The sequence below is a fragment of the Acomys russatus genome, chromosome 6 (genome assembly GCF_903995435.1).
Source record: "Acomys russatus chromosome 6, mAcoRus1.1, whole genome shotgun sequence".
In the NCBI taxonomy this organism is placed as follows: Eukaryota; Metazoa; Chordata; class Mammalia; order Rodentia; family Muridae; genus Acomys; species Acomys russatus.
The window spans coordinates 59,749,444-59,770,635 of record NC_067142.1 but is presented as its reverse complement, the minus strand read 5'-3'; the positions used below and the strand labels follow the sequence as shown (position 1 = coordinate 59,770,635).

General features: G+C 41.2%; 1 pseudogene; it reads left to right on the top strand.

The window, feature by feature from the left end:
• Positions 1–16,950: 16,950 nt before the first annotated feature.
• Positions 16,951–18,569, top strand: LOC127191112 (ribosome biogenesis protein WDR12-like; annotated as a pseudogene).
• The last annotated feature ends 2,623 nt before the right edge of the window (positions 18,570–21,192 follow it).

Sequence of the window (21,192 nt, the reverse complement as noted above, 5' to 3'; positions counted from 1 at the left end):
CTCCTTCCTGGGGCCCGTGTTTACAATCTCCAGCATGAATTCCTTCCTGTGGAGTGAGCCTCACATCCAATCAGGATGCAGCCAGTAACCTACAGAGCAGCTGTTAAGAATTTCAATATCTACTTATATTGGTCCATAGTTTCTTTTTGGTTATTAGAGTAAATCAGGCTTTTTTAAAGAGAGGAGGCAGTATTTCCTCTTTTGTGGAATAACTTAAGAAACACTGGTTTTTAGTCTTTCCTAAATCATTGGTAGAATTCTTCAGTGACTCCATCTTCTGCTTCTGGCCTTTTTATAACTGTGAGAGCTTTATTATTTCTATCATCTTATTACTTGTTACAGGTTTGTTTAAATTACTTATTCCATCTTGGTTTAAGTTTGGTGGGTCAAATGAAACCAGAATATCTTTTTAACTTTTTTTCAATGTACTGGAATACGTGTTTTTATGGTATGCCTTTATAATCTCTAAATTTCTTTGGTATCTATCATAATGTCCAACCAAATAACCAATTTGATTAAACCAGGTATGCTCTTTCATTCTGTTTAGTTGGCTGAGGGTTTATCCATAGGATCTGTCTTTTCAATGAACCAATTTTTTACTTCACTGATTATCTGTATTGGTTTTGTTGTTTCTGTTGCATCAATTTCTGCCCTGGCTTTAGTTATTTCTTCCCCTAATTTGCTCTCAATTTAGTTTGTTCACATTTTTCCACAGTCTTAAAGTGTTTTTTTTTATTTATTTGAGTTCTCTCTGAACTTTGAATGTAGGCAGTTAGTGTTATAAACTTCCTTATTAGGCCTGCCTACATTGTTTTCCAGAGGTTTTGATGTGGGGTGTGTGTGTGTGTGTGTGTGTGTGTGTGTGTGTGTGTGTGTGTGTGTGTGTGAATTTGGAGGACACAGGATAACCTTAAGTACATTCCTCAGGATCCAACTACCTTGCAATTGTAAAAGTAAACTAAAAGCTATCTGTATAACATTGTCCAAAGATCTGTCAATCTCCATGCCCTGGACTTTAATTACAAGTCGACTTTGCTGCTGTTGTTTGTTTGTTTGAGTGCAAGTTCTGAGGACTGAATTTAAGTCCCCATGCTTACAAAAGCAAGTATTTTACCAAGTGAACTATCTCCTAGCTAGCCAGCCTGCTGGTCTTTCTTTTCTCCTCCTCCTCCTCCTGAACTTAAGATGAATTTAGGCTGCACATAGTGGCACACACCTTTGATCTCAGCACTCAGGGAGGCAGAGGCAGGGAGATTGCTGTGAGTTTAAGGCCAAGCTGGTCTACAAATGGAATCCAGGATAGTCAATGCTATACAGAGTAGTAACCCTGTCTCAAAACAAACAAACAACAATAAAAAGATGACTTTAGTTCTTTTTTTTTTCCCCCCACTATTGCACAAGAAACGCATAGCTGGTAAATAACTAAATCTACAAGACCTACCCAAAGTTAGTTTCCAATGTTCTGGGTTAATTACATTATAAGCTGGGAGTGATATGTCTCACAAGTAAAGCTGAAACATGAATAAAGTAATATAATTATGTGTTAGAATAAAAACTTTAAGACAACTATTTCATCACTGAAAGTAATTCATAAGAGACATTGGTGAGGGAGAGAGGCAGGGTGGGCTGAGCTAGGGAGGCAGGCTTGCTTGGAGGTCTTGGGTAATACTGGCATTTTGGTAATACTTTAGCCTTTGGAGAAATGGTTTTATAAAATATGAGCTTCCCCTCCCTTGTACAGTGCTGTCTTGAAGCTATCAAGGATATTATAAATGCCCTCACTCCCTGGATTTCTCAATCACATCTTTCCTCTTTATGATTAAAGTAAGATCCTTTAACAATATAGTATCTTAGTAGGCGGCACTAAGTACCCGTTTGGCTGATGGATTGCTTTTAATGCAATGAAATTTAAAACGACATGGAGAAATCTGTAGTGGGTGGTGACCTTTCAGAGGTGGTGTTGAAATCTGTTTCATGATTAAAGCAGGGTGTGGTTCAAAGGGGCAGAGATGGAAAATTCTCTCTTGGCAACTTATTAGAGATGTAGGGTCAAACTGTTGAAACAGCTACAAACATCTGTTGCCAGAAGAGAAAACTAAAAATTTAACAGCAGCCTTATGCCAGAGCGAGTGCTGTGTTAAGTGCTTCAGGCCTGAGCTCACTCAGTGTGTTGGTGATGCAGAGGGCCCACTAATAGGAGCAGGTTACAGAAGGAGATTCAGGTGGTAAGACTTGTTCAGAGCCTTAGATAATCACCTGAAGGCTGGGTTTATGCTTGGGGCCATCAAATCCCGCATCCCGGCCTCAGCCTCTGACCCACTAAGACAATTTATCTCTGCTGTGGCCTCTCATTCATAGTGCCAACACAGTTTATCTGCTCTTTTTCATTTGCAGCATCTTGCCCCTCTCCCTTTGATTCTCATATCAAAATCCACATCATGAAAAACACACCCTGGAGACGATGACTCTTTTTACCTCACTTGTCTTAGAGCTAAACAGCCCTTTCTAATCCCACCGAGGAAGCTTAAGAGGCAGAAAGCTAAAAAGCAGCAAGACAGAAAACCTCTCACGGGCATCTGCCAATGAACAGGACTAGAAAGCCCATTGTTGAGTAGTGCCTGGGCACAGTGCTAAGAGGGCCTGCTGTGTAAGCAGAGGAATACAAGTTCCAATCCTCGGCACCCATGTTAAAAAATATTAATATTAAAATCCAGCTGTTGCCGCACATGTTATAACTTGGAGGGGCAGAGACAGGCAGACCCTGGACAGTCAGCCCAGAAGAAGCAGCAAATTTCAGATTCAGTAGAGACTCTGGAAAATAAGGTGGATAATGGTATCGCAGGACACCTGATCTCCTCCCTTAACCTCTGTAACCATGTGTACAGACATGCATACATTTGCAACACACACACACACACACACACACACACACACACACACACACACACACACGGCCCAAAGAAGTGAGATTACTGTATGCTATGGTAAGGCTTATTTGCTTTCATATATACCTCTCGGAAGAGATCTCCAAGCTAGGTCCTCTTCGTACCTACTCCCCTGCCTCCACGAAATCATGCTTCCTTCACCAAAACATCAAGCACAGACGAATCCATCAGGTCATATTCCTGGGCATATGGAGACATTTCGACTCTGGATCTGAGAGGGACCATGAGTTACTCTAGAAGAATTACTGGCTTAAAGTCGTACAGAAATACTTAACGTCTATAGTTGAGCCCAAACAGAATCTTAAGCTGTATCAAAGTGGTTTAAGGAAAGAAAAGACGTGTTTAAAAGTTACATTCTTGGTCACAGGGTGCATGCTTAGAAGCACTGTGCCCAGGTCGGTGCGCTGTAGGCAGCTGCCTGACAGTCATGATACAAGGACCCCTTGAGAGAGCCCCATTGCACACTCACAGGATTTTTGAAACTTAGAACCCACAGTATCTACAAATGTGTCTAAGTTCTAAGTCCCAGTTAGAAGATTGACAGCATCTTTTCCAACTGCATAACGCGTAGCATGCTCAAAAAAAAAAAAAAAAATCATTCCCCACGTACATGTGGGGGAAATGTTGCCTTGAGAGGCAACATATTTATCCCAGTGATGCTGCTGCTTCTTGGTCCAAAAGTATTTTGGGAAGCGCTCCTTGCATGCTGCCACGGGGGCCTCTAGCACATTATTTGGTATCTGGTCAGCGGTGCAAAGCTTCACTTTGAGAGTGGATTTGTATGTTAGCAGCTGTCACAAACATTTAGAAGCACTCCTGGTGAGTGAGGCAAATGACCAAAGAGGGTAACGTGGTTTGGGGTCTTAAATAGGGTGTGATTAGGAAATGAATTAAAGTAGTTTTCTTGGATGTCTCTCAAAAAAGATGAGATAAGTATAATAAAACATATGGACACTTTCACAAACATGGTATTTGGTCATAATAAAAATTGTTGAAATACTGCATTTGGCCCATAGAAATATGTATTTTAAATGTTGTGTTTTCTAACATTCCTTCAAACATATTTATGCGTGGCTCTTGTACAAGAAACATGTACACATGTGAATTAATTCAACATGATGTCTCACATTTCATCCATAATGGTGGCTTTTTAGCACAGATATTTTCAGATGAAGATTATGAAGTCTTAAGCCTATGAAATGAAGAGAGTTAGAGGCCAGACTGGAAAGGACCCTGTGGACTGCATCTCCAAATTTTGAATAACACTTTCATTTGTTTACTGTTGCTTGTTCAGACATAAATCCATTATTTAAAATGCCTATTTTCTTTGTACTGATTGCTGTTTCCACCCAGGCTTGCCGCTTTGACTTCCGATTCCCTTTGGGTATTGAAATCATGGTGGCTCCAACAGGCACTTACTTGAGCATCTGAACCCAGGTGTACCTTTTCCTGGCACAGAAGAGAGAATAACAATGGCCAGCCATCAAGTCAGTTTATGATTTGTCAGACTGGGAAATTAACATCTTTTAGGTTTCTAAACAAGTTTAAAAAAATAATCTCAACATTAAAAAAAGATAAAAAAAATTTCGATGAAGTTTTCTCCCAGTCAAAATGAATTTAAAGGGGCAGGAGAGATGGCGTTGGTAGTAAAGATCACTGGCTGCTCTTCCAGAGAACCCAGGTTTTATCTTCACTACTTGCATGTCTACTAACAACTAGCTTACTCTAGGTCCAAGGGGTTGGATGTTCTCTTCTGGCGCCATCAGTACTGTATGCTAACGGTGCCCAGACTCACATGCAGGCAAACCACCAATACTTATAAAATAAAAATAAACAAACCTTTAAAAATTAATTTTAAGATGTGTGTGTATTGTTTGTATTTGTGGTTGTATGTGTGTGGATGTGCTAATGGAGAACTGAAGTTGATGGTCGATATCTTCCTTTGTGGAAGCACGGCCTTGCCTTAAACATAGATTTACAGCTTGCTTGCTAGCCAGCTTGCCCCCACGGGTGCCCTGCCTTTGCCGCACAAGTGCTGGGATTCCAAGCCGCCTAAAGCTTGTTCAGCTTTTTACATGGGTACTGGAGACACAAACTCAAGACCTTCTCACTTGTGTGGCAGGCCTTTATCCACTGGATCGTCTTCCCAAAAACTAAAAGTAACAAGTTTTCCAAGCTTTAATTTTATCTATAAACTGAATGTAATACTGAGATTAACAGCAGGGTCATTACTTTTGTTATCTTTGTGTGTAGCATACTGAAGTGATGAAAATGTCAGCTACTGTTACTGTAACGTAAAACAGTGAAGTCATATTGACATATGTGTTTGAACAATAGTAACAGTAATAGTGTTTTCTTTTTTAAATTAATGATGAAGATGTCTCTAATCACAGCATAAAAACTGTAAATTTAATGCCATGCTCCTGTCTCAAAAAACCAAACCAAATAGACACAACTTTAATCCTAGTACTCAGGAGGCAAAGGAATACAGAGCTCTGTGAGTTTGAGGCCAGTTTGATCCACATAACGAGACCCTGTCTCAAAAAACAAATGCACAAATAAAAACACAAATAAATGTAAAAATATAAATCAAACAAACAAAACAAAACATCTTACTGGTGAAACGGGAAGAACCCTTAATAATCTAATTGACCGCATAGACTGGCCGAGAATGCAAAATGGCAAATTCTGAGTTTTTGAGTAATCGCTAATGTATTTTTACTTTAAATAAACATTATTAAGAGCATGAGTCACTGTACTGAGTCCAGCTTTCTTATTAAGGTTTGCTCCCTCATTAAGAAGGCAGGGGCTTGCTGAGACTTTAGATAATATTTTCCATTAGGGAGAAACAGTCGTGTAATCACACTGCAACTTCATGTGTTAAGCGATATTTGCAAGAGTCAAAATTGCTCATCGTATTCACAACTAACAAAAATGTCCCAGGGATACAGAGAGAGAATACAGACATTTGTATTCTAAGCCAGGTAAACCTTTTAAATCCCAAATGTGAAGGTCAAATATAGTTTAGTAAGCTTCTTGCTTCTGTTTTGTCTTTTCTGTTCTTTCTCCTTCTTTCCTTCTGCCGGCCCATCCATCATTCCTTCCTCCCTCCTTCCCTCCTTTTCCTCTTTCCTTCTTCTCTCCCTGTCATCCCTTTTTCCTTACCTTTTTCTATGTCTTACCCTCAACCCCCAATACATTTTGGCTCTTACTAAATAAAGCTTAGGGGAAAAAACTGCCAAAATATTCTGAGTTAGGTGACTCTCAAGGGTACTTCTTCTCATGTAGGGAGTACCAGAGGTCTTGTGAAATATCCAATACAAATTTTATTTTGCAGGCTCCAGAGATTTGCATCTGGACTCACATCTGCATTTTCTGGGTGCTGGGCCAAACTGAAACGTTCAGTTTATCCATTGCTAATAAACATGTCAGCAGTTTCTTTGCTCTCACATCTGTTGTGAAAAATGTTATCTTCCCTGAAGTGTATTTATTTTGTCTTTAATACCAGCTTTCATGGGTTTCAAAATGAAGATATGCCTTCACTTAATTTCAATGGCATGTGCAGGTAAGTGTCTCACAAGTGATGAGACAAATGAAAGCTGCGGACTGTATCTGGGGTCCTACACGGGAAATCGGTGTAAGGAAAACCGAAGACTCTCAGAGAGGCATGCCAATTGAAGCAACTTGCCTCTTCAGGCTCAAAACAATTTTTTTCAAGACACCCATGTGTCATAGGAATTCAACGGAATGCTTTTAAAATGCATTCTCAGTTGCTTCATTAGTGAGGCTCTTCAGTCAGGCCAAGAGCTTCCTTTGTCAGAGCAACAGTCTTAAGGCACACTCCTTTCTAAGTTTGGATTGCCCAGAACACAGGTCCTACCTCGTTCCTACTGATATCCGGGCTTTTAAAAGATCAACTGAAGCTTTGTTAGGTAAAAATGATTTATAAATAAATGTATACATTATCATAGAAATGGCAGATAGCTTTCTACTTCTGCGAAATTTTTTCGTAGTCCAGAACATTTATTTCAAGGAATCATTGCATTCTCACCTCTCCTTATTCTTGTTTTCCTTCATTTACACCCAGCCACCTTAAACTATTTAACCCGGGGGGATGCTGTTTCTCTCGCACAGATGAGGAAACATGCACGCTGTATGACTGGCTGTGTGGTTTGAATGAGAATGCCCTCCAGGACACTCATGCCTTTGAATGCTTAGTTACCAGGGGTGGCACTATTGGAAAAATTTAGAAGAATTAAGAGGTGTAGTCTCTTTGGAGAAAGTGTGTCATGGGGAGAAGGCTTTGAGGTTTCAAAAGCCCACACTAGACACAGAGTCTCTCTCTCTCTCTCTCTCTCTCTCTCTGTCTCTATCTCTGTCTCTCCCTCTCTCTGTCTCTGTCTGTCTGTCTCTGTTTCTCTTTCTGTCTCTCTGTCTCTGTCTTTGTGCCTCTCTGTCTGTCTGTCTGCCTCTCTCTCTCTTTCTCTATCTCTGTCTCTCCCTCTCTCTGTCTCTGTCTGTCTGTCTTTCTCTGTCTCTCTTTCTGTCTGTCTGTCTCTGTCTCTCTCTCTGTCTTTGTGCCTCTGTGTCTGTCTGTCTGTCTGTCTGCCTCTCTCTCTGTCTCTGTCTCTCTGTCTCTCTCTATCTCTCTCTTTCTCTGTCTCTGTCTCTGTCTCTCCTTCTCTGTCTCTGTCTGTCTGTCTCTCTGTCTTTGTGTCTCTGTGTCTGTCTCTCCTTCTCTCTTTGTGTGTGTCTCCGTCTCTCTCTGTGTCTCTGTCTCTCTCTGTCTCACTCTCCTTATGGATCAGGATGTAGCTCTCAGCGACTGCTCCACACACAATGCCTGCATGTTGCCATGCTCCCCACCATCATGACAATGGGCTAAACCTCTGGAACTGTGAGCAAGGCCCCCGCAAATGCTTTCTTTTAGGAGAGTTGCCTTGGTCTCTTCACAACAACGGAGCAGTGATTAAGACAGAGAAGTTAAGGGAACAAGTAGGAAAACCCTGATAGCAAGTGAAGCAACTCTGACCAGAGCCGCCAAGGATGTACATGCGTTGCCTTCAGCCTCTTGTGATGCTGGGAGTGGCTTTGAACTTGCACACTACCCTCTGGCCGCTAAAGCCAGCTTCCTCCTAAGTGGCCGACAGCCACTCTGCCAACATCAAGAAGGGGAGGTAAAAGAAAAAAATCCCTTCGTCTGTTCCTGGCCCTTCAGCACCCCAAACAACAAACCGAGCCTCACATTCATTTATACGGTTCTTTGCTGAAGGATAGTGACAATATAAAATGAAATACACTGTTGAACGGCAGTGCTTGGATAACAAGAGGGCAAGCATAGGTGCGAACAGAACACAGAGGACCAACAGGGCCCGAATGGTGCCGTCCTAAAGTCTAATAAAATTGACCCACTTTTGAGACAATCAGCTAAAGAGAAAAACCAAGAAGGCATAATTAAATAGTAATTTAAAATAAAGAGCGGGAGGCCGGAAGGATCATTCAGCTGGACTTGCAAGAGGACACAGGCGCAGTTCCCAGCACCCACATTGCTGCTCCCGACTATCTGCAAGTCCACTTCCAGGGCATGCAGTGCTCTCGTTTGTCCTGTGAGGGCATCAGTTATGCATGTGGTGCACTTGCATGCAGAAAAAAAGCACCCATACAAATATGATAGAAAAAAAAAGAACATAGGAGGAAAGTACATCATTTAAAGCAATATGCCAATTACTATGAAGATTTGGGTAAGATATTCACATTATTAGAAAAATATAACATCAAAAGTCACATGAGAAATATACATCCCAAGCAATCATTTATTGTGAAAGAATTACAATGTGGTTATGTTCATCCTGCAAATGAACCAGTGGGGTAAAAGCATTTTGTGAATAAATTCTATCAAACATTTAAAAAATAGTTTCTGTCCCACAAAAAAAAATAAATTAATAAAACCTTTTCATGGATGAGAAAAGAGGGAAGATATTCAGCATGTTTCATGTGGTTATTACAGACTGAATGTTCTTAAGAACCATGTCCTCCTTCCAGATGGATTTCCCTAAGATAAAAGTTGTAATAATTACATGATCATGTCTGGTTAAAGAGATAAGCACATAGCCTGGGCCTCTGTAGTAGGAGTTTCCAAATAAACTTGTTCACATATAGAAACCTGGTATGTAACAAGAACCTTCAATACAGACTGGGTGAGGGAGATGAGGCTTTTCAAGAAATGGTATTGGCTCATTTGGCCTTTGATACAAAAAGGTAAGCAAGATTCCACTTAATAATATACAGCCACACTCAACCCATATAGATATAAAAGGCGATTTTACAATTAAAATTAGGAAGAATATAAGATCTCAATAATGGAAAAAAAGTTTTTGTTTTGTTTTTTGTTTTTGTTGTTTTGTTTTGTTTTTTGAGACAGGGTTTCTCTGTGTAGCCCAGGGGCTGTTGAGGACTGTCTCTGTAGACCAGACTGACCTCAGACTCACAGAGATCCACATGTGCTGGGATTACAAGTATGTACCACCTCGCCTGTCAGGAAAAAATGTCTTAAACAACATTAAAAATATAAACATAAATATAAACAAGTTGGAATACATTAAAATTAGAATCTTGTGAAGAGTAATATACAATGAAAGTGAAGACACAAATGAAAATTTCAGAGTTGACTGTGTGAGCACTCATGTACATGAATAAGGAAATAATTAACTATTGTGGCTTGCATAGCTTTGGCATTGACCTGACCGGGGCAATGGGGACTGACGAAATGACAGATAATGAAAGAGCTGGAACTTCATCTGCTCCCTGCAGCCATCTATGTAAGAGACAGACACATGTGTGAACAGACATTTTCATACACCAGAGGTGGAGACAGGAACAGCCTTCATGCACAGAAAACACAAATGTTAGAAATAACTGTGGACGCCAAGCAGAAGACAAAGTTTCATATGCGCGCATGCACGTGATGTCATACCTATAAGCGTTAACAATCACAAATGTAAACATCTACTGGAGTCACATTTCTAGGGTCCCCAGTCCAAGACTGGGGGACACACTACTTTGGGCCCTGGGTAGGGATGCCCAATGGTGATGCCTAGAGCACAGAGTAAACCAAAGCGATCACGTCATGTGTTAGGAAACAAAGAAAGAAAGGAGAAGAGAGAAGACCCAGGGTGTGCTCTACAAAGCAGCCTAAGGACTTCTCACTGGGCCCTACCTGCTAAAGGCCCCAACAATGTCTAAATAGCATTGGTTTGGGGACTAAGCCTTTAACACATGAACTTTACGTAGACATTTTTTTTCATAGCTACAGCATATAGCACGGGTGATAAAATGATGATGAAATCAATGGAGCAATAGTAAAGAAGGCAGGCACAGCCAGAATAGCTTTAATAAGATAGATGGTTTTTCTATTTCTGTTTCTAACATTTGCCTTTACGTACAATTATATGTACATGCGGCTATATGTGGTTTTTTGCACATGAGTGTAAAGCTCTTGGAAGTCAGACGGGGGTGTCAGATCCCCTGGAGCTTGAGTGCCAGGCTGCTGTGAGTTGCTCCATGTTGGCGCTGGAAACCAAAGTTCTAACCTCTGTAAGAATGCACTTTTTACCTCAGAGCCACCTCTCCACCCTGGTCATAACCCCCTATAACACTCTCTTTCTCAAGCATCACAGTGTGCACACGAATGTTCATCTCACCATTCTATAAAATTACATATTTAAGAGTTAAAGGGATGAAGTTGATTGGCATACTTTTATACTTATCTCAAGTGTAATAAGTAGAAACAGTAAAAGAAAAGCAAAATATCAAGAATTTGGGGTGTTTAGAAGGAAAAATGTAAAGCCAAGGAAAACTTGTTTAGGTGTGATTTACTGGGACCTGGAAAAATGAAGAAACAAGAATGTGGCAGGTGAAGACCAAGGACAGTATCCGGTGACAGGGAGTGTCAAAACTATAGTTCTTGGAAGGCAATCTTGATTGGAGGGAAACAGCTGTTGGCTAGGGCGCTAAGGCAGAACTAGCTAAAGAGTGAGTTGAGGGTGGAGAGAATGAGTAAAGCCACCAAAAAGCCACCAAAGCCTTAATTGTGGGAGCACAAACATCATCAAGAGGAATTTGGACCTCTGTCCTGTGAGAAACGTACATCAGAATTTTGTTACCTTTTAAGAATCCACCAAGAGCATCTGTATCCACAGGGGATCAGATTTATGTGTGTGTGGACACAGAGCACATGAATCATGTTCTCAAGAAATGAACAAAATAGATTGATGAGTGGTGTGCACATTTCCTCCTCACATCCCATAGAGCAATCTTGGAAAGTCTCAAGGGACACAACAGGGTCTTTCCTAGATAACCAAAGAGGAAAAATGACCAAATTATGATCAGAATATCTCCAAGTGTGGCTCCTGTTCAAGAACTAGCCCAGTAAGTAGGTGTGAAGCTTGGCTCAGAGGCTAAAGAGACATGTGGTCTGGAAAAGTCACACCACATGCATACACACATGCACACACACACACCACATACACAAAAACACATGAACACACACACCATACACATGCACATATACATGTGTTCACACACACCACACAAACACACACCCCACATACAACATGCACATGGTCACACACACACCAAACACACAGAAATGCACACTCACACATACATGTATACACATATGCATGACACACACAGGTGTAGGTACACACCACACACATAAACATGCACATACACATACCACAGACACACACACACAGAAACACACACATACATACATGTTGATATATAGCCATGCACATACACAAACACACACTGACACACAAACACACAGAAACACATACATGCACACATACACACCGTGTATACACACCCACAGTTCATATGCATAAGTGCTTGTGCACACACATATCAATGTACAAACCTGTTTGTGCACACACATACAAACACATTCAGCACACATACATGCACACACACATTTCACATACACACACAAATAGATATACCCCAAACACACAGAAACACACACATGCATGTACAAATTGTGTGTATTCACACACATGACACACACACCATATATACACACATACACATCACATTTGCAAACACACACACGTAGCATACATGTGCACACACACCACATGTGCACACACACGAGAGTACACACATGACACACATGTACATATCAGCATATACACACCATAGAGACACACACACAACACACATAACACACACCATATACACACACACACACACACACACACATTACCCCCTGAACACACACTAATTTAACAATCTGGAAAGTAAAGTTGTGTCTTTGCTTTCTTTGATATTTTCTAGTCCCAATGTCCTACAGCACTAAGATTCACGGATGTGGTGACTACATTCTAATTGTGGTTTTCCTGTTCAGACAGAGAAGGTACTGGAGAAAAATATTCATGACGACTTGCACTTCCCCCATTTTCCATCACTCCATTTGCCAAAAGGGACAGAGCCTCTCCTGAAGTCATGCACGGGCAACCCTGAGGGCTGTCAGCCTGAGGCTTTGAGGGCCTGTCCACCTGGTCCGCAGCACTGGACACTGGGCACTTTATTCCTAAGTTACATCCATGGGCCAAGCTCAGCACTGGCAGGGATGTCCCTTCACCTGGAAACTGCCCTTGCAGAGCAAACAGCAGGAAAAAGCCACTTCAGTTTCAGTACAGAATGCTTGAAGGTGAGGGTGAGGATAACTTTTTTTTTTCTTTTTACCACATGGGTTTTTGGTTTTATGGCCTTCAAAAATGAAACAATCTTTATCTTAAAAGCAAATATTTCTGCTGCTCTTAAAAAATGCTGGCATTCAAAAACCAATATATATTGGCAAATAACGTGGGAATGGACATGCAGAACATTTAATAGTGATTGAATTCATAAAGCATTTCTCTTTTGTTTTTATGTGACAGCTGGATGAGTTTCAACTTCCTGCTCTCCGCACAGGCCCTACACTTCCAAATGTGGGATTTTTTCCCCCTTTTCTTCTCCTTCCCTCCTTGCCTCCTCCTGCGTGGGGAACACACAAATGTTTTTGATTACATAATAGCTGCAAACTTTATATCTCCCACTTCCATTGTTACACATCATAAACGGAGGAGTGAATTCCAGACTCCATTCAGATAAAGGTGGATCTGGGGCTTTGGGCGGCCTTTCCTACCCGTGTGGAGGGGAAAGACTATGAAAAAGGAGAAGACTTCCTCATGCACGGCGAGAGACTGGGCCTTGACTCTCAACCTCTTCATCAAGCAACTTTAAAAGTGAGAACACCTCGATTCTACATAAGGCAAAAGTGAGGCCGAGGTCCAGAACCCACATAACTCCAGCGGGATTCACCTCATCCAGTAGGGAACTTAATGGGTAAGAAGCCAAACCCACCAACACTCTGAGCAGGTGGGGACAGCATGCATATTAAAACTTCATGCAGGGTGCACATCAGTTCTCTTTCATCTCCTTCTCTGATAAAGAATTTTCTTTGAAAACCAAGAATCTACTTTTGCTGTCATGCCCAGGTAAACTGCTTGGAAACAGAAATCAAGATGCACATTTCAGTAAAGCCATTGACAAATATTTATTGAACACCTGCAACGTGCCAAGAGCCGCTCTTTATTTATGGGCCATCTCATGAATAACACGGACAAATATCCCTGTTAGAAAGGGAGAGAATGCTCTGTTGTTGTTGTTGTTGCTATAGTCTTGTAGAAGGTCATTAGCATTATGGAACAGTAAAGTAAGGAAGCAGCAGATGAGAGGACTAGATAAGGTGGGGAGTTGTGATATTAAATAGGGTGCCCGGTGGAGGATATGGAAAAAGAAAGGGGTATTTCTGAGTTATGGGAGAAAGGAGAGCAGAGATAGTCCTTGAAATGAAACAAACAAAACAAAACTACACTGAATAATGATCCAATTATGCCTGCTTCTTGGTAATTTTAAAATTCACCTGGCATATGCTTCCAAGTAATTATTAATTACACCTTCTGAATACACTAAACACAATTGATTTATTACATTCCTACTGTATAACATGCAGTGTTGACTCCTGGGACCCATGTGATGGAAAACTAAAACTGATTCCCACAAGCTCTCCTCTGACCTCTACACATGGGTCAAGATATGCATGTGCACGCACAAATTAATTAGTTATTTAATTGAATGTATTAAAAAGAAAGATCTATTGATGTTATTGCCTGTTCATAGCTGGCCAAACAAGGACAGGTTGATAACCACGCCGCACCCCTAGCCTGAGATGCTTAATAAGACATACTCCATAGACACTAATGAGCAAGAATTGCATTTTAGCTGTTTCAAGGCAATATTTGGGGTAGAAGTTCTATAAAGAATGGCTCACACATGGGCTATCTCCTGAATAAAGCTAAAATAAATGGTGTAGTATATCATTTAACCATTTTATTATCCAGAAATATCTACTTTGGTTCACAAAACATGGTTTTGAGTGTGAGGGGCTGCATGAGGCACTGGAAATATTAAAAAGAACAAGACTGTGTCTCGATGAGCATGTGGTTAGGTGGTGAGGACACACATGAAGACATTCGTCTTTGACAGCAAAGGAAGAGTAAGATCTGCGTTCCATAGGAGGATGCACATGAATGACTCAGTGGTAGTCTGCAGGAACCCAAATGGTGAATGTGAAAAAAGAAGCGTACAGTCTCCGGGGGGAGGGACAGTGTAGGAAAACCATGCGATGGACAGCTGGGTCACTTCCATCAAAACAACAAGCCGAGTGGTAGCCAAGACATGATGACAACACAGGAGCACAGGGGCCTCAAAAAACCACCCCAAGCCCTCCGACTTCTTGGGGATCCACAAGAGATGTTAGGTGAGAAATGGGGTGCATGTGCCCACATCTGAGTAAGACTTCTTTGGTGGAAAACAACTGAACTGACCTCAACTGAAAAACAATTTTCAGGTGAAAGATTTTGGAAATTTATATAATTTAAAGAAAAATACTCCAATCCCTACTTCCACCAGAAGAGGTGGAAGAGATACTAAGCAACATGCTACGGATAAACTTAAAATGTTTTGAAGAAACTATTTTTTTTTCAAAATAGCGTATTTATAATACTGCTAAAATATTATTTTTTAGAAAGACCTATGCTGCTTTCCACTCTAAGAAAAGGCTTTAAACCATTCTAAGTAGCTGCCTTCTAGAATGTTCTCTGAGGAGCTGGAGAGATGGATTAGATGCATTAGGAGTGCTTCCTGTTCTTGAAGAGACCCTAAATTGAATCCCAGCACTCACTCAGGCAGCTTACAGCCACTAGTAACTCTAAGGGATCCAATGCCTTCTTCTGGTTTCTGTGGGCACCCATGCACATACATGTGTGTATATCTATGTGTGTGTGCATATGTGTATATATATATGTATACACACACACACATATATATACACAGACACGTGTGTGTGTATCACAGAGACAGACAGACAGACAGACACACACACACACAAATACAAATAATAATCAATCTGAAGACCAGAGAAGGGGACAAGGAAGGAAAGAACGAATGAGTGAACAAAAGAAGGAAGGAAGGAAGAGAGAGAGAAAGCACTGCCAACTAGATGTAAATGTAGAAATCCTCCACTGCCTAAATACTAAGAATGAGAGGTGACTGAGGTAGAAAAGAACCAAGGAGTTTAGCTGGAGGAATTGCTACATTCAACATGTGTCTTATCTGACAACCATGTACACTATTTATTCTTCTACACAACATGGTTATGATGGGATAAAATGTTTACTTATCACAAATCATAGGGATTAGGCCTGTTTCCAGACAAAGCTGTAATGCAGGCAAAGCATGAATCTATTTTAGGGTTGAAAGAAATCCCTTTAAAAAAATACAGCTCTTTGAAATGTGTCAGTCTGCTTATGTTGAGTCTATTTTGTTTACCAGCACAGATAAGATCTCAGTCAAGGCTTCCACTTACTGACTGAGTAGACTGAAAAATGAAAATAAGCCTCCAGTTCACATAATTATGTTTATAAATACATACATCTGCATATACATGACATACAAATATTTGTGCCTCTATATGTGCATGCCCATGTGTGGCAAACATCGTTTTCAGGCTCCTTTGTTTTTTCTAGATACTATCTTTATTTTGGGCCCACAGTGTTAACTATTTAGGTCTTGGGAGTTAGTATCAATATTGATGACCATCAAAATGGATAACTCATTTGCACTGAGTCTTCGATCTGTCCAGGCTCCCTTAATCACCTCTACAAGAGCCTTTGTTCTAAGGGCTTGATGGCTCTTTCACTTTCTCATCCCTGCCAATTCCCCCACTCCTTATGGCCCCTTCCCACATTTACACCTTTCTGTTTTGTTTTGTGATCCACTGAGTTTAACCAAGGCCGTCTGTGTGAGCATGGATTTGGAACTCTCCATAGGAGTCCGTTGGTGGTGGTGGTGGTGGTGGTGGTGGTGTGTGTGTGTGTGTGTGTGTGTTTGTCCACTCAATAACTGAAGACAATGACTGTCTCTCTCCCAGAATCCAGCAGTAGCCAATAGTCCAGTAAGGAGGGTCCTCGCCCCATGACTGACTGATGACAGACTCAGTTGTACAAGTCTAGAGAAGAAACCTTTGTTGCTGTGAGATCATGGTCGCAGTGACAGCGACATGCTTAGAAGGTCACATTAACATTTATTCTCCCACAGTATCAGGCTTAAGGATACCTTTTAAAAAATTAGATTCAAGGTAGCTCTTTTCCTATTCTTCCGAACTGATTACAGATGTAGATAGATAGCAGTTGTTGTATGCAGGCTGGGTGCCTGTGGAAATGGAACCCTGTAGTATGGTCTGAGGAAGCCAGAGGAAGAAAGCTGAAGCTAGCTTCCACTGTGCTTGTGGCACACTTGTGTACTTTAGAGCCACTTGGTTATCAATGCTTCCTTTGTGTGTGTGTGTGTGTGTGTGTGTGTGTGTGTGTGTGTAGAAGTCTCGTGTGTACTTTCCGCCATGGCACAACTCCAGGCACATTTCTGTGGCGCCTGCGCCACCGAAGTACCGAGTCAAGGGCGAGGGTCTGTGGATTTAACTCACACACACAATAACACAGCGGGTCCTTCATGCTAAGAGAGCAGCAACAGCAGCTTTTTTTCCTTCATTGTTCAAAGAGCCTTCTTATAGGCAGCAAAACAGGAATGCCATTCGCACGTGAAATCCCTCAAGAGGTGATTGCACACAGGAGGAAAAGTCCCGAGGAGGGGAGGGGTGCATTCTCAGAGCAGTAAACCTGAATAGCTAACCAACATAAACACAGACACAGAAGCTGCTAGAAACAGGACATGAAACAGCAAGACAGGCAGGCAGCCCAGTCGGGCCTGGTTCCTACACATTTCTATACCAAGAACAAGAAATACGCAGTACATGATGCTCCTTTCTCGATCTCTTCCACCTCTTAAGATGCTGGCCTTAGTAACATTATCAATAAATTGCTGGAAAGCAAAAATGAGCTCCACAAACATGTCGAGTTCAATTTCCTTATGAAGAGCTGGTTTCTTTGAATGTTCTTCGTGAAACACATGGAACTGGAGAACATGTAATGGGAAGAGGTTGTGGAACTCTAAAACATGGAAAAATACACCAAATCCCCAGACAGAGCAATGCATGTTCCGTGATGATTGGATCAGCTCAACTAAAGGGGCAGAAGAATGGATCCTGTCTGGTACTTAGGATAAGACTCCTCGGATCTAGTAGTTGGAAGGAGCCACTGCAAAATTTAGTTTAGTGAATAATGACAACTGTGTCATACAGATATTGTGAAAGATGGAGCTTGAGTGAAAAAAGATAGTGTTTCCGGCTTTCTACCAAGTGCCCCAATGGATCAGGCTATTTTCTTATGGGAAGGGAACGCAGAGGGACAAAGTGAAAGCCCTGTACTGCTGCAGAGGGCATGCTGGCAGTGTGGAACTAAATTTTCCAGTGGCTTCTGGGATAAGATGCTAAAGATCTGGACTACAGTCTCTACAGATGAAAAAGATGAAATGGACGAACCCACAAATTGACCAAGGAAGAAGCAGAAATAGAGCGATTGGGACTAACAAGAAAGCATGCGGTGACCCTCTCTGGCCGCACTGAAGCAACTTCCCCAGTACTTTGGTCAGATGCTGAAGAAATCTGCAGTGCTCCTTGGAATCGCACAGTTAAAAAGTGTGGGATGTTGAGTCTGGCGGTCTTAAGGCAACTCTGACAGGAAATAAAGTGTTTAATTGTATTTCCTATTCTCCCCTTTGTAAATGTTTTTCACCTGGAAACACAGGTAGGCATTTAGACTGTGGGATCCCAACTGGTTCTTTTAGTGTCTCTGACCCTCACCTCACATCAGGCTGAGTAAGTCAGTGCATCAGTCTCCTATCCACAGACAGCAGCTGATCTTAGGCTCTTTAGACAGCATTGTCAAGCTGTGGGATTCAAGAAGTTGTAAGGCTCCTCTCTACGATTGATCTGCTCATGAAGACAAAGTTCTAAGTGTGGACAGGACAGACACAGGGCTAGTTCTGAGTGGAGGAGCAGACAATAAACTATATTCCGACAGACAGTCCCCTATCACTTCCTGTGTAGAGATTTCTTGTTGAAAAAAATATTCCTTCTCGAACATTATGACAGGCGGATTTGGGCCCAGGGGTCCCGCTCAAACTATGGCACCAGCCAAGGACAATACAGGCCGTAAACTTCAAACCCCTTCCCAGATCCAGCCAATGGACAGGACATTCTCCACAGTTGAGTGGAGAGTGGGGTATGACTTTCACATGATCTCTGGTGCTTCATATTTGACCATGTCCCCTGGAGGGGGAGACCTGGTGGCACTCAGAGGAAGGATAGCAGGCTACCAAGAAGAGACTTGATACCCTATGAGCATATAAAGGGGGAGGAGGTCCCCCCCAGTCACAGTCATAGAGGAAGGGAGTAAGGGGAAAATGGGAGGGAGGGAGGAATGGGAGGATACAAGGGATGGGATTACCATTGAGATGTAACAAGAATAAATTAATAAAAGAAAAAAATATTCCTTCTCCCTATTTTCCATCTCCTGCATTCTTTCATTCCTATCTGTAATGTTTTCTGAGCTGTCCCGGAGGTACTCTAAATGTCCTTGTTAGGGCTGAGCTCTCAACCATCTCTCATTCTCATTCCCTCGAGAAGCCGTAAGTGTCTTCATTCACCTCTCTTCCCTAGAAAAAGCAGCTTCTCTGATCAAGACTGAGAGTATCAATTATCTATAGGCCCGAACATAAATATTTAAAGGCAACTGGGTCCAAGTCAAATTAACCAAACAACAGAGTAAGTTCTACTCTAGGACCTCTGACCTCCATGTCATGGGTTTTTGCCTGTGTTTACAGTACCAGGCATGAACGCCCTCCTGCAAATTGAGTGTGGGATCCAAGCAGAGAACATCTGGCGAACCCATAAAAGCTACACGACTATTGCACAAGCTGGCACCTATTCATGGCTGGTTGGTATTGTAGTTCTGAAGATGCTTATCTCGTTAAAATTATTGATGACTTTTCTCGACCAGGCAGCCTGAATGCTTTTCAGGACCTCGGAAGCTAGTCATTTTCAAAAGCTTTTGTTTGAGATGGCCAGTAGATATCCAGGTAAAGATATCCAAATAATTGAGAATATTGATTTGGGTATTATAAATAATTATAGTTAGATATATTGATTTGTGAGTCATTAGCAGACATAGAATTTAAATACAGTGTAGTATATAAAGCCAATGTTGCATTGTATATGGTCAGACATGAATTAGAAAGAAAATGAAAATGCAGTGAATAAATCCTTAGGGACCAACAATACTTAAAGCTAGGATGATGGGGAGAATCAATCAAGACGGAGAAGGAGCAGCCAGCCAAACCCATACATCAAAGCAATTTGAGAGGCAGTTAAATCTCTAGCATATTTACAGCTATATGAGACACAGTGGGCAGGTTACAGAGGCTCACTCCAGCTGGCATCTTTATTTTTTTCCCAGTGAAAAATGAAACCAGTCAATGAACAATAATAAAATATGAAATGAAGTCAATCAACATGCCTATGTGCTCTGTTTTTGTGTGTGTGCCTATAGTCCATCATCAGGACGAAGGTAGGAGTAAGCAAGTATGTTTAATTCTAAGTTAAATTAATGTTAAGTATAGAAAATAATGGGTGGACAAAGTAGTTAAGTGTGCTTGCTAAAGGAATGGTAAATATTTGCCCAAGAAATGAAACTTAGGTAAGGAGGAAGTAAAGTTAGAGGAAGACAGGAGATAGTGAAAAAACTAGTAGACCAATATGTATTAAGCAACTATTTTCTAATACAGAAATATCTCCAGGGAACTGGAGCTAATAGAGTGACTATTTATAAAATGCATTGAGATGTATGAATTATTCACCTTATAGTACGTGGTATAGATTCTATCATTTTGGAAGGCTTGGGATTGATTCTGTGAGGCACCAAGGAAGATAATAAGAAAAGTGGTGAAAAAGCTATTGTGATATATACATATATAAATTATATAAAGCCAGTATATCCTTGAGTATATCTGCCATTTCTCCAAATACCATGTCTAGTAGCATTGACCTAAACCTACATCCTAATCCCTAGGGCTAGGGAATGTCATCTTATATGTCAAAACAAAGCTTATATATCAACCTTTGAAGGTATGATAGCTTAAATACAATGGGATGGAAATTTATTCTGAATTATTCAAGCAGGCACAGTGTAATCAAGGGCACTGTTATAGGAAAGGAAGCAGGAGAACCTGAAACAGAAGTAATTTCTCAAACAGAGAAAAAACTGAGAATAAAGAAAACAGTTTGAAGCTATTATACTGTTGGCTTTGAGGACATGGACAGCAATTCTGAACTCAAGAACAGACAGAAACAATCTCCAAAAGGAGAGAAGAACAAAGAAGCAAGTTCACCCTATCAACTCCAACAGAGAAGCACTGATACCTTGACTTTAGTCCAATCAAAATAGACTTTAAAGATCTGGACCATAGAACTATGAGAGAGAGAGACAGAGATGGGGAAAGAAGAAGAAGAAGTAGAAGAAGAGGAGGAGGAGGAGGAGTTGGAGGGGGGAGAGAGAGAAAGAGAGAGAGAGAGAGAGAGAGAGAGAGAGAGAGAGAGAGAGAGAGAGAGAAGGGGAGGAAGAAGAAGAAGAGAAGAGAGAGAGATATTAGGGTATGTTTGTGGTCCTTGTTACAGTGACAACAGGAA